Genomic DNA, 12,134 nt, shown 5'->3' with positions numbered 1-12,134 from the left:
GATAATTCAAATATGAAGAAATGGAAATTTATAAGTTGGTGATAATATAGGCGTGATATGGTGATGGAATATGGTGATGATATAGGCGTGATAATGGTGATGGACTATGGCGATGATATAGGCGTGATGATGGTGATGGACAGATTGTCTCTTATAAAACTAAGAAGGAACCAATGCTATAAAGGAGAAAAGACCCGTTTCTTATAAGTTTTATAAGGGATGGTATGAAAGGACTTTGACCCACTAGTTATTTAAACTAGGAACCAGAAGTATCAAGGTGAAGGAATGACGCCACAAGCTTTAGAAAAGCTTGCTTAATCGATATAGTTCTAAAAAGAACTTGAAGAGAGAATAATCTCATAAAGAGTTTATTTTATCAAAGGGTATAGTTTACAAATGAATGCCAAAGCCTATTTATAGATTTGTAAAGGCTTGGCCGAATAAATACATGCCTTTTCGGCAAAAGTACATGTCTTAAAACGAAAATAAATGATGCTTGGATGAGGGGAGATGTCTTTGACCGAATGGTTCCCATATCTCTTCATCTTGGCGCCAACTTGAAGCATGATGATGTTTAGGCCGAATAGAGAGAAACCTCTTCATTTTCGCACCTATTTCATTCACATGCAAAGCACATGGGTGGCTGGTCATGTGGCACTCACACGGATGGTGTAGAATGCTTAAGGCGTGGACTCCTCCATGGCGTGAAGATGAACAGCAACTTAGGCGTGACTTGGCATCAAACATGTGTTTAGGTGACATGGCATCAATGGGGCAACAACTAATTATGAAAGGTCACATTTGTGTGAAATAACCTTTCATCATTTGAGCTATTTCCCATGAGTTTGAGCTGAAGTTGAGCTGGCCATAGATGAAGGACATGTGTACAAGTCATAGGACAGCTCCTTGTGAAAAGACACTTCTCGGAATGGCAACTCTTCGCGGAAAGGTACGAATCCATAAAAATTAACCTAGACCATATTTGTAGTGCTCTGTGTGGTGAAGATGATGGTGCAACTCTCCAACTGAAATGACACCTCTAGCTAGCTCAAAAGTCCAGCTCAAGTGAGCTATGAGCTCGGGGGTCAGCTGGCAACTTTGTCCCAAAATGTTCTTGAGCTGTCCCGGAGTTGTCCTAGTCAAGCTTCCATAGCTCTTGGACTCCAATGCGAGCTTTAAGTCAGCTCCCATCATGTGGCCGAACATGCACCTACAAAAGAAAGCATAATATAAGCTAAGTATATGAATTATTATAAAGTAATAAGAATGTGCATATTATAAAGATATGAACTATAGGTTATAATAATAACTCATGCATCATATGATAATGAATGAATATTATTATTACAACTATAGTTTATATGCATGAATAACAATCAATGATACAAACCATAGGACATAATGAATGAATGCACATGTTATGATAATTCAAGCATAGTCTAATATGAAATTGTATGCTTATAATAATATATAGTGCATAAATAAGTAAATATAAGATAAAGTAAGGTAGAACTCCCTTAGAACCAGATCTGAATAACCTCCATGGTGTGATCAAATCATGGAGAAATTTGGAGCTAGACATGATCACATCATCATTTCAGCTGGGGAATTGCACCTTCATCATCATCACTTAGGACACTTCAAATATGTCCTAAGTCAAAATTTGTGAAATCGTACCTTTTCACGAATAGTTGCCACCTCAAGAGGTACCTTTTTACAAGGAGCTGCCCAAACGTTCACCATGTTACAAGTCATCTAAGGCCAGCTCACCACCAGCTCATTCACACCCAAAGTAGCTCAAACATGAAGGGTTACCTTTCCAAACATTGTGACCTTTCATGAATGATGCTGCCCATAAAGATGCCTTTTCAACAAGGAACACATGGATGAAGAGATCACACCTATTGGAAGCTTAAATCACCAAGAGATATGAGCTAAAGGATCCATGCCTATTCGGCCACATCACATGTCATGTACATGAGAGCCTTTGGCACCACACATGAAGAGACACACCACCATTCGACCAAGGGAAGAGAATGGCGCCAATATGAACAAGCATGCCCATTCGGCCAAGGGAGATGTTTTCCCATCCTTAGCCGAATCATTAAGGCTTTTCATGAAGGATTAGCCAAACCATTACCAGCCCAAAGGACTTATTCATTCATCTCAAGCATTATGTATTTTCCTAGAGACATGTATCTAGCCGAAACAACTTGTAACCATTCGTCCAAGCCCTCTCATTTCCTATAAATAGAGTGGCTTGCCTTCATTTGTACCGATCTCATCTCTTATATAAAACATACTCTTGTGAGTTATTTCTCTTCAAAGTTCTTTGTGAACTTTATCGATTAAACAAGTATAGTTCCTATACTTGTGGGGTCATTCCTTCCATCTTGATTCTAAAATTCCTAGATTGATATCTAGTGGGTTGAAGACACTATCACCACCCCTCAAGCAAGTTTGTGAAGACTGGGATTGTGCTTCATAGCATAGTTTCCTCTTTGGCGTGTTTGAGATACAACATCACCACCATTGCCTTTCATCATCAACATCATCCATCTCTTCCATCAATTTCGCAGCCATCTCTATCCTTTCTTTATTTCATTTCGTTCTTAATATTTCATTTCATTACTTATATTATTATCCCCTTATTTAATTCCATTATTAATCATTCTTTTCTTATCTTATTTTGCAGCCCAAACTTATAAATTCAAGGACATCAGTACTTGTCAATCCTAGATCGGGACACAATAAGGCTACCTACTCTCTCACCAAAGTGTGTAGATTCACCTTACATCAAGAACTTTCTTTTCTTTTCTGTTTTTTTAATTTTCGGAATTTTTTTTGTTTTGTTTTTTAATTTTCGGAATTCTTTTTTTTCAAGATGAATTTCTTACTTTGTTCACCTTTGCTCTGATTACCATATGATACGAGTCAGCCCGTCGATTGAGGACCTCTTCAATTGTACCGGATCTAGAACGAAGTAAACAATTCCTCTGCAACAAACTTACTTGGAAGTAAGGATGATGGTGGGGTTGTATGTTAAGTTGATGAACGAAATGTATAAGAAAATGATGAAGAAATGATAGAGAAATAAAGAATTAAGATGCTGGAATTTTTAGAAAGGCAAAAAAAATGAAAGATAAATACTTGGTGAAATTAATAATGGTGAAATACAAATCTGGAAATTTAGATAACAACAAGGAACAAGGAAGAACTTATACTAAAGAGTATAAACCCGAACCTTATACGTTCAATGTTCAAGGACTTGGACCCGTTAGATAGTAATCTAAGAACCCGAAGTATCAGAAACCTAACACAACAAGATTAGACTTGAAATGTCAAGAAAATAGTTCTAAGAAGAACCAATTTGAGAGAAAACCTCACAATGTTTTAATTCATAAAATTCTGATTTGCAAAATGAAATTACAAGCTTATTTAATCTGTTTCAAATGCTTAGCCGAATAACACATAGTGTTTTTGGCCAGCTATTACGTCTAACAAATAATACATTCCAGTTCATAATTCTCCATGAATTCAGGTGATGATTCGGTGTAAAATGGAGACAACTCTTCATGGCCAGGTAATACTCACGTTCCTTCAAATTGATGCTTAAGTGGAGACAACATCCAGCTAGTGCCAAGTACATGGGCTGTTTTCAAAGTATATGTCTCCTTGGCTGATCAGCACGTATGATCCTTCAAGTAATTGCTTAGTTGGTTCACGCACATGGTTGGGTAGTGGAGAGGAGCATATTATTCACACACATGGATTGTTTTGATGGATAATATTCTGGTGCAAGAATAAATGCTGGAAACATGTGCAGCATTATGGGTTCCCTCCAACATACGTGAGTGATAATCTAGTCAGCAAAGTATGGGTCTGATTTCAGCTGGATTTTATGTCCTCCAACGTGTTTCATGATCCAAGGACTTTATGTCTTTATAATGCTTATCCAGGCTGTTACATATGTGTACCATGTTCCCATAAACTTTGTTTCCATGTTTTTGTGAGCTGTGTGTTTTCCAAGTGCTCAAAACTGTCCAGCATGTGTGTCAGCTTCCAAAAATGCTTGAACAGATTGATATCATCGTATCCCATGCCCTATTGATTAGTGTGCTTCTTTATAATGTTCCAACAATGTGTTCCATGCTGTTTTGACGTGCCTACATGTGCAAAGAAGATGATAAACAAGTATTTAAATGAAATGTGCTGGAATGAATCACTCACCTTGCTGCCGTGCATATGTGTTCCATATTGAGCCATGAATGCATTACATAATAACTAAAAATATTTAAATCTTAAAACTCAAATGAGTGCACATGAGTGATAATGAAAAACATGTTGTAAAGTGAATGTGGGTGCAAGTGAATTAACAAAACAAATGATGAACATGCTGTTATGTGAATGCGAGTGCACGTGAATTTAACAAAACAAATTATAAACATGCTGTTATGAACCCCACGAATGTATGCATGGTTAATATTAAAATATGCAAACTAGTATGAGATAATAACATGCTTGAAATGAGTTGATGAACTAATTAAAAAAAACATGTTGTAATGATATGCATAGCTATTCTAACATGACATCTAATGCATAAATAAGTACATATAATATAAAGTAAGGAAGAACTCCCCTAGATTGATCTTGATAGACCTTCAATGATGTGAGTATGTTATGCAAAAAGTTGGTGCAAAACAGGATCACATCATCATCCTTGTACGTACCAACTGAAAAAGGAATTAGAACCTGTTTAGTAACATTTAACTAACATCCTTCATTGAGCCATTGGATTTTATATAGAGTGGGATACTTTGATGTTGCAAACCAAGTTTTTCAACCATAATAGTGTTGGCTACGTTTGTACAACTCCCTCCATCTATAATCATTGTGCAAACTTTGTCCTTGACATGGCACCTTGTATGGAAAATGTTGTTTCTTTGTAAATACTCTTTAGATGAGTGTGATTGTAGGCATCTTTTTAAGACAATCATTTCTCCATGGTCTGCATTCTCTTATGATTCTTCGTCATAGATTGCTTCAGGTTCCTCATCATAGATAGGTTCTTCGGAATCTGAGACAACATCTCCATTTTCAAGTACTATCATAGCATTTCGGTTGGGACATTGACTGGCCACATGTCCTTTTCCAAAACAGTTAAAGCATTTGATATCTCTAGACCTCTCAAAAGAGTTAGTTGGTTTTTCTTTTCCCATGCTGGATTCACCCACTTGTGTAGTTTTAGTTACCGTTACTTGATCCTTTGTTTGGACTGGAGTTGGCTTCCGAAAAGTATTAGGCTCTTGTTTCCATTTAGTGGCCGAATTTGTATTATTCTGATTGAAGACCTTCCTTTTAATCTTTCGTTCGATTTTCATGGCCATATGTACCATCTCCTCAATCTCTACATAATGCTGCAGTTCAACAAGGTTAGCAATTTCAGGATTTAGGCCAGATAAAAACCTTGTAATGGTTGCTTCTCTGTCTTCATCAACATTGGCTCGAATCATGGCTATTTCCATCTCCTTGAAATAATCTTCAACGCTTCTACTTTCTTGTTTATGATTTTGTAGCTTAAGATAAAGATCTCGGTGATAGTGAGTAAGAACGAACCTTTTCCTCATAATGGCCTTCATTTCTTCCCAAGTATTGATTGGGAGTTCACCATTTCGTCTTCTTGAACTTACCAATTGATCCCACCAAACTAGGGCATAGTCTATAAATTTCATAACAGCAAGCCTTACTTTCTTTTGCTCCGTGAAGTTTTGACATTAAAAAATAAGCTTGATCTTGATGTAAGACTATTCAAGCTTCTTCAATAATGGAGAAGTTGGCAGTCTTGTTGTTTACCGATCTAGGAGAGACACCAAACACTATACTTTGAATTGAAAGTAATCTACACAAAATAAGAAGAATTGATTAAGTAACTTGATAATTAAGAAAGAAAAAGGAAATGGAAATGGAAAGAATTGAAATAGATATAAATGTTTAATCGTTGAAAGCCCCAATTTGTTCACCATGTATGTGCTTGCAATGTTTGTACAACTTCCTCCGTTAATAGCTACAAGACACACTTTACCATCTACATGGAAATGAGTGTGAAATGCATTCATTCTTTGCTGTTCATACTCCATTGAAAAGATGAAAAATTGTTAGTGAAATAAAGAATGAAAATGTGAAAAGGACCTTACCAAGAACACTCTCACAAAACCTCACAGTAACACTCCAAAGAAATTAAAATGTCACTCCACTCACACGCATGTTTGCACTTGGGGATATGTTCTTGGCTTTTTCTGATCCCCCTTCTGATCTCACCCACTCGTTTGCCTTTTACCGCTCAATTCTCTCTTGTGGGTCCTTTAAATAACTAACTCAAGATTGAGCAAGTTTCTTAGTGGCTTAAAACAATATGGTTAGGGTATAGAAATGGTTATGGTAAAGGTAGGATAGAAAAGGTTAAGAAAAGGATAAAGTAATGAAATAAGAAAAGATGAAAGAAAAGGAAATGAAATAGTAAGAAAGTGAAGATAACTTACAACTCAAGTTGCAACACTTACTATCTTCCTTCACAAGAAACAACAAGGATACCTCCTTCTAGTTTGATGTTGGGCAGATGGTAATATGCTTCTCTTTGAGTGTACTTTGCAACTTTGCTTAACTTTTTCTTTTGCTTTGAATTTTCTTCTTTTCTTTTATTTCTTTTGCACTACAAATTTGATGTAGGAGTCTTTTTCTTTTCTTTTTTTGTTTTTTTTCTTCTTTGTTGTTGCTTTTTTTGTTGTAGCACTTTGAATGTCAATCCACCAAAGCTCTGATACCACTTGATGTAAGGCTGACCAGGCTTCTTCAATAATGGAGAAATTGGCAACCTTGTTGTTTCCCGATCTAGGAGAGACACCAAATGCTACGCCTTGAATTGAAAAGTAATATGCACAAAAGAAGAATAATTGGTTAAGTAAATGAATAATTAAGAAAGGAAATGGATAGAATAGTTATCAAAAAAGGGTTGCGGAAGTGTTGTAGAATGATCCTTCAAGTGATGATGGATTCAGCCTCTAATGGTGGTAAATGGACGAATGCCTTGTTGATGATGAATGATGATTATATGGGTGTGAAGGGATATGGATAATGGTGATGAAAATATTAATGGAATGGAGTTGGCGTGATAGTGATGATGGAAGGTGGTAATGAATATATATTATCTTATAAGACTAAGAAGGAACCAATGCTATAAAGGAGCAAAGACCCGTTTCTTATAAGTCGTTATAAGGGATGGTATTAAGGACTTTGACCCTCTATCTATAGGAGATAGGAACCAGAAGTATCAAGGTGAAGGAATGACGCCACAAGCTTTAGAAAGGCTTGCTTAATCGATATAGTTCTAAAAAGAACTTGAAGAGAGAATAATCTCACAAAAGGATTTTAATTATCAAAAGGATTGTCTTACAAATGAAATATCCAAGCCTATTTATAGGCTAGCATAGGTTTGGCCGAATAAATAGGTGTCCATTCGGCTAAATACATGACTATTAAATAGAAATACATGATGTTTTAATGAATGAAGATGTCCTTGGCCGAATGGTCTCCTTGTTCTTCATCTTGGCGCTAATTTTGAATCAAAAGGATACCTAGGCCGAATAGAGAGAACCCTCTTCATTTTGGCGCCCATTTCATCCACACGCATGGTACATGTGTGGGCTGGTCATGAGGCACTCACATGGGTGGTTTGGGGTCTTATGGTGTGTCTCCTACTTGGCGTGAAGTTGAGCAGTAACTTAGGTGTGACTTTGCATCCAACTTGCTTCTAGATGACATGGTGTCAATGGGGCAGCAATTATTTATGAAAGGTCACATTTGTGGAAGGCAACCTTTCATCATTTGAGCTACTTCCAATGTGTTTGAGCTGAAGATGAGCTGGCCATAGATGCAATACATGACAATGAGTCTTAGGAAAGCTCCTTGTGAAAGGGCACTTCTCGGATTGGCAACTCTTCGCGAAAAGGTATGAATTCACAAAATTTGACCTAGACCATATTTGTAGTGCTCTGTGTGGTGAAGATGATGGTGCAACTCTCCAGCTGAAAATAAGTCTCTAGCTAGCTCAAAAGTCCAGCTCAAGTGAGCTGTGAGCTCGGAGGTCAGCTGACAACTTTTCATCATTTGTTCTTCATGATCTCCCGAGTCATCTTATGAAAGTTTTCCTAGCTCATTGACTCCCATGCTAGTTTTAAATCAGCTCCCAATATGTGGCCGAACATGTACCTATAAAAGAAAGCTTAATATAAGCTAAGTATATGAATTATTAAAGTAATAAGAATGTGCATATTATAAAGATGTGAACTATAGGTTATAATAATAACTCATGCATCATACGATAATGAATGAATATTATTATTACAACTATAGATTATATGCATGAATATCAATCAATGATGCAAACCATAGGACATAATGAATGAATGCACATGTTATGATAATTCAAGCATAGTCTAATATGAAATTGTATGCTTATAATAATATATAGTGCATAAATAAGTAAATATAAGATAAAGTAAGGTAGAACTCCCTTAGAACCAGATTTGAATAACCTCCATGGTGTGATCAAATCATGGAGAAATTTGGAGCTAGACAGGATCACATCAGAAATGCTACGAAAGTGTTGTAGAAGTATCCTTCAATGGAACATGAAATTGGCCTCCAATGTTGTTGTTGGACGTAGCCTCAATGATGAAGGAAGGATGCTTCAATGGTGATGAATATGGTAATGGAATGGTGGTAGAGTTGGCGTGAAAGTGATGGAATATGGTGATGGAAAGATAGTATCTTATAAGACTAAGAAGGAACCAATGTTATAAGGGAAGAAAGACCCGTTTCTTATAAGTCGTTATAAGGGATGATAGTAAGGAATTTGATCCACTATTTATAAAGAGATAGGAACCAGAAGTATCAAGGGAAGGAATGATGCCACAAACTTAAGAATTAAGCTTGCTTAATCGATATAGTTCTAAAAAGAATTTGAAGAGAGAATAATCTCACAAGGATTTATATTATAAAAGGGTTAAGTTTAAAATGGAAATATGATATCCTATTTATAGTTTGAATGAAAATACATAATTTTAATGAAGATAAATGATCTTGGCCGAATGGTTAGGTGTTGGTTCGGCCTTAAGGATGTTTTGAATGCATTTGGAAGTTATTTGGGCGCCAAAATGAAGAGGAAGGATTCTTTGGCCGAATAGGAAGCATCCCTTGGTGTTTTGACGCCTATTTGATGTCACATGGAGTACACATGCTTGAATGATGCACATGGAAGCCTACATGAATGCACATGGGTCTTCTTGTAATGCTTTGGTGAGGTTGCATCCATAGGATGGTGTCTTGAAGTCTATGGCATGAATATAGGCAACAATTAGGCGTGACTTGGCTTTCAACATGTGTCTAGGTTACATGGCATCAATTGGGCAGCAACTTGTTATGAAAGGTCACATTGTGAGTAAGGTAACCTTTCATCAATTGAGCTACTTTCCATGTGTATGAGCTGAAGATGAGCTGGCCATAGATGAATGACATGAAGATGAGTCATAGGACAACTCCTTATTAAAAGGCACCTCTTAGAATGGCAACTCTTCGCGAAAAGGTACGAATCCACAAAAATTAACCTAGACCATATTTGAAGTACTCTGTGTGGTGGTGGTGATGGTACAACTCTCCAGCTTAAATGAGGTCTCTAGCTAGCTCAAAAGTCTAGCTCAAGTCAGCTATGAGCTCATAGAGTAGCTGACAACTTTTCACCATTTGTTCTTCATGATCTCCCTAGTAATCCTATGTAAGTTTTCCTAGCTCATTGTCTTAGTTAAGCTCAAATTTAGCTCCCATATTGGTGTATACATTGATTCCTACAAAATAAATAATAAAACTTATATTAAAATATAACTTAAGTGCTTATATAATGTAAAGATATGATGCATATAACTTATATATTAAGTATGCTTCATTTAGTGATGAATATAAGATAAGCTATATATATTATGAAATATAAATCATATAACATAATGTTTAGAACATAGATTAATATATATTTAATATGATGTAGCTTTGTGAATTGTAAACTAAGGAAAAGATAAATAAAAGGGATTGAGAAGACTCCCTCATGCCACCATGGTGTGGACATTAAGAAAATAAGAAGTAGGCTGGTCCATATCACATAATCCCTCTTCTTTGAAGCGATTTTTCCTCAAATTGAAAGGGTCTTCTAGTAGTTCATCCTTGTTCTTCACTCTTTGCCTTCCAACCCAAGAGTTGATGTCTTCTTGTACGTCTTAGTTTCCTTTAATGAAAACACTCTCCTTGTTCATGTCTTTAGGAACATCGATAGTTGTATTGTTTTGAATCAACACATCTCTTGGTTCAACGATTTCATCCTTTAGTAAGGTCACATCCTTTGGTGTATCCTACAATACAAGAAATGAAAATTCATCTCAAAAAAGGGCTTCTCGAATCAAGCCTTTGTTCGAATAGGTACTTGCAATGTGCCTTTTGGTGATGGAACTTATTTCTCCTTGTCCTGGCATATCATGTTCTTTCAAGAAAATATGTAACTCTTTATCTCCACTCCTTGAATCATCATGATGGTTTATGAAGAGTCTTAACCTTTGAAATTTCTTCAAATGCCTGAGTTTAATACACCAATGAATCTCACAATGAGAAAGGAATTTGACATCAATGTTTGGTAGGATAATACCATATATATGAATTGAATTCCTGCAAATTAAATCAAAGTTAGAATATGAAAAATTATAAACAAAATGAATGGAAATATCAAACCAACGTAGATGTTTAATGGGAGTTGGCTGTTGAATTATTTTCAGGATTGGCAATGCACTTGAAATGTCAACGAACAAAACTCTTGGCACTTCAAGTGACGCCTTCCCAAAAGTATATGACCATCATCCATTGATACAATATCACAAAAAACTTCATCTTGGTATTTGCCAATTGAAAATGGGATAACAACTTGCTTTGTGACTTGTACTTCTCCTCCATCATTTAACCATTGATGTTTATATGGATTTGGATACTTAGAGGTCTTCAAGCCATTTTTTTCCACTATAAGTGTACTTGTAACGTTCGTACAACTTCCTCCATTGATGATCATAAAATAAACTTTGTTGTTTACATGAAAACGAGTATGAAAGATGTTCTCTTTGATCATCATTTATGATTTGTGTACTTAAAGCCTTTTTAATGACAAGAACTTATCTTGAAGCTGTATGAAAATCAAGAAACTCTTATGAAATGGTTAGTGAAATAAAAATAAATTAAAACCTTACCAGCACACTCACAAAGCCTCACTTGATCACTCCAAAGAAAGTTCAGATTGCACTCCACCCACACTCGTGTTTGCACTCGGGGATATGTTCTTGGCTTTTTCTTGATACCCCTTCTGATCTCACCCTGAGTTTGCCTTTTCTCTTGTGGTTCCTTTTAAAGAACTAACTCAAGATTGAGCAAGTTTCTTAGTTTATCTGTCGACTTAAAAAATATGTTTAGGGTCTAGAAATGGTTATGATATAGGTAGGATAGAAAATGTTAAGAAAAGAAAAGAATAAGGTAATGAAATAAGAAAATATGAAAGAATAAGGAAATGAAATAGTAAGAAAATGAAGATACTTACAACTCAAGTTGCAACACTTACTATTTTCCATCACAAGAAACAACAAGGATACCTCCTTCTAGTTTGTTGTTGGGAAGATTGTAATGTGCTTCTCTTTGAGTGTACTTTGCAACTTGTTTCTCTTTTCTTTTTCTTTTGATTCTTTTTCTTTTTTTTTTCTCTTTTGCACTCCAAATATAATGTAGGAGTCTTTTCTTTTTTTTCTTTTGTTTTTTTTCTTCTTCTTTTTGTTGCAGTACTTTGAATGTCAATCCAACAAAACTCTGATTACCGCTTGATGTAAGGCTATTCAAGCTTCTTCAATAATGGAGAAGTTGGCAGCCTTGTTGTTTCCCAATCTAGGAGAGACACTAAATGCTACACTTTGAATTGAAAATAATATGCACAAAATAAGAACAATTGATTAAGTAACTTGCTAATTAAGAAAGAAATAGGAAATGGAAATGGAAAGAATTGA

At 35.8% G+C, this 12,134-nt stretch overlaps 1 long non-coding RNA gene across 1 annotated transcript; it reads right to left on the bottom strand.

The window, feature by feature from the left end:
* Window positions 1-2,834: 2,834 nt before the first annotated feature.
* LOC120199277 lies at window positions 2,835-3,303 on the bottom strand. Its single transcript, XR_005523449.1, has 2 exons — window positions 3,245-3,303; window positions 2,835-2,973 (listed from the first exon to the last, which is right to left on the bottom strand). It is a non-coding gene; the product is annotated as an uncharacterized LOC120199277 (long non-coding RNA).
* Between the last annotated feature and the right edge of the window lie 8,831 nt (window positions 3,304-12,134).

Source organism: Hibiscus syriacus, unplaced genomic scaffold (genome assembly GCF_006381635.1).
Source record: "Hibiscus syriacus cultivar Baekdansim isolate YM2019G1 unplaced genomic scaffold, ASM638163v2 tig00005406_pilon, whole genome shotgun sequence".
Taxonomy (NCBI): domain Eukaryota; kingdom Viridiplantae; phylum Streptophyta; class Magnoliopsida; order Malvales; family Malvaceae; genus Hibiscus; species Hibiscus syriacus.
Note: the sequence above shows the minus strand (reverse complement) of the source record. Positions and strands in the feature narration are given on the sequence as shown.